The sequence below is a fragment of the Ornithodoros turicata genome, chromosome 4, assembly GCF_037126465.1.
Source record: "Ornithodoros turicata isolate Travis chromosome 4, ASM3712646v1, whole genome shotgun sequence".
In the NCBI taxonomy this organism is placed as follows: Eukaryota; Metazoa; Arthropoda; class Arachnida; order Ixodida; family Argasidae; genus Ornithodoros; species Ornithodoros turicata.
The window spans coordinates 17,048,897-17,051,557 of record NC_088204.1 but is presented as its reverse complement, the minus strand read 5'-3'; the positions used below and the strand labels follow the sequence as shown (position 1 = coordinate 17,051,557).

General features: G+C 43.4%; 1 long non-coding RNA gene across 1 annotated transcript; it reads right to left on the bottom strand.

Moving 5' to 3' along the window:
- Window positions 1–951: 951 nt before the first annotated feature.
- On the bottom strand, window positions 952–1,962 carry LOC135391205 (uncharacterized). Its single transcript, XR_010421891.1, has 3 exons — window positions 1,848–1,962; window positions 1,582–1,730; window positions 952–1,514 (listed from the first exon to the last, which is right to left on the bottom strand). It is a non-coding gene; the product is annotated as an uncharacterized LOC135391205 (long non-coding RNA).
- Between the last annotated feature and the right edge of the window lie 699 nt (window positions 1,963–2,661).

Below are 2,661 nucleotides of genomic sequence, written 5' to 3'. Positions count from 1 at the left end.
TCCGTTGTTTCCGCGCTAGTTTTCCTTAAAAGATAGCCTGTTCGAGTGGTGTATGTTACATGTCCTAAAAATGCTTTTAGAAACCCGTTGTGGGTCCCGCGCTGCATGCTTTCGCTCTGCAGTAACAGTTCAAACAGCAATTAAGGTGAAGAATTGAAACCGTACCACGATGCAACAAAGGCAAGATAAATACAGACAAGCTAGCTACCTTATTCGCCTCCTGTTATCAAATAATGATGCCATGATGTTACACATAAGGTTTGGCTGCATCTTCAGTACCAGATAAGAAACTGGTGCGTCAACAAGGCAGACGGCAGTGAGTTGCCGTCATGACCTGCAATTTTTTCAACGCCCTATCAGTGGATTTTTCGTATTTGTTGAGACTTCTATTGTTTAGTCTTGTACAAACCTATAATAATAATAATAATAATAATAAATGCCATCAAGTTATTGGCGCCTCGGCTGGATTCGAACTCGCAACCTTCTTTTTTTTTTTTTTTACAAACCTGTACTGCGTTACCCCAAGGAGAACAGTCTATATAAGATATAAAGTGGGCAAGCTATGCAGGCAGCAGTGATATTTATAACATTTGAGTGAGCTACCGACACACGCTCACTGGTGAGCCACAAAATACAATGTAAAAACACTGAACGCTTGATGTCTTGCTTGGAACGTTTGTGTGACCAGTTTTCTCTTCAAAATTCTACCACATGGTTGTAGGGTAGAATTTTGATCTACTGTCAGTCACTGGTAATAATACACTGATAACCATTGAAAACACCTATTGTCACAGATTTTGTTGAACATGAATCAAATGAAACATCTTTCATAGCAGGAGATGAAGAGCACACACAGCACACAGGGACCTGCTCAACACGGGAATAGGTAAAAAACAGGTGAGTTGGTGGCAGATATCCATGACAAAAACCTGAGACAAAGCTAAAAAATATAAAAGGACGTACACATGCACAAGTGTACGCATACATACACACTTGTATATGTGTAAATTTCTTTGGATGTCTTAGATAGTTTGACCAGGCTTCTGTCCGACTTAACAGGGAAAACCCTGTCCTACTTCCAGGATAGGGAGGTGTCCGACATAGAGAATTTCATCCCCATGTATTTTCAATGGGAGCCCGCCGGTGCAATGAAATCTTGTCCGACATGGGGAGTTGTCCGAGGTAGGGAGGTGTCAGACTTTGGAGGTTTTACTGTACTAGTAAACATTTTTCTCTGATGCCCATTCCCAACACAGGGTGCAGTTGCCCTCGAAAGTGTGCATTATGCTTCCACACTCATGCTGGCTTTCTGCTAATCTAAATAGTCACAGCAAGCCTTCCAGTGTCAGGTCCGTATCGACTACGGTGTGTAGAGATGTCTTCTTTGTCGTATGGTGGCAGGCTGTGGCTCATTGGTGGAGGCTGTGACCTCTGGTTTTTTGTTATGGCTTGTTTTACTGTGCCATGTGCGGAGAACTCCTCCGTGGCTTTTTCCATCAAGTGCTGCACATAGCCTATTAATTAAATATAAAAATTTTTGTTTTTATTAATTGGAGTTAGATTAGAATGCTGAAACCTTACTGTAGTAGATTTCAATTTCAGTGGGGAAATGGTTGTCCTGCACTTTTTGAACTTCGGGTGCATAACCTATGTAGCAGGGAACACCATTTTTTGTTGTTGCCTGTTCTCGATCGGCATTTTCATTGTAGTGGAGAACGGCCAAGAGGGACCTACAAAAACATTTTCTCTGTGAAATGGTCAAAATGCGGAACTAATGGCAACTGCCTCCTACAACATGTTAGAAGGGGACAAAGCCATTTGGTAGTACATGGGAAAAAAAAACATACCTTGCATGCATTGCAGCAGGTGTGAAAGCCACAGATTTCGGTGCAAATCGAATAAGGAGACTGTGGAAAGATTCAAGTGCCGAAGTTTCCGTCTCTGGTGCGAGCTGCTTGATGTCTTTCACCACGCATTTTGCTGAAACAATGGCTTTCAGCTTGTTGTGTGCTGGAGATCCTAGAAAGCAGAATTCATATTTACATACAGCCAACGTCTCCAAATTCTCTGTAGCTGACCTGGTTGAAGCCAGGATCTTTGGCCGAGTGAAGGCACCTGTCGTACAGGCCCTCATGGCCCTCGTGAATATCTGCAACATGGTTGAGGATGGACATCCAGATGTCAGCAACGAGCTGACCATTTCCGTTGCCAACGCACGCATACCATACATGTGGTTCACAATTGAATTGCACCACGTAACTAGTGCACTGCAGCCTGCGGACTGGCTTGCAGCTGTGAGCTTGCATCTTGGCAGTGGTTGTTTAGCTACTTTCACGCTACTCCAATGTTGTCTAACTAGCGCAAGCTGAATGCAAAGGCACATAACAGGAAGTTACAGCCTGCAGCATAACTAGGCAGGTGTATAATTGTGGTGTTTCCCAGTGGCCAACCCATTTATTGTCGCGACACCCTGCAATGCGAACCGCTCGTGCATTGCCTATCTGGGGAAAGCGATCCAATTTTCACACAACATCATGCCACTTTTTTTTCTTTTTTTTTTCACTTTTTCCCGAATGGTGCGCGACTATGCGAAAGGTCACCGCGTGCGTGCTTTATTTCGCGTCAATTATGAGTGGTAATTTCTCTCTCTCTTTTTTTTTC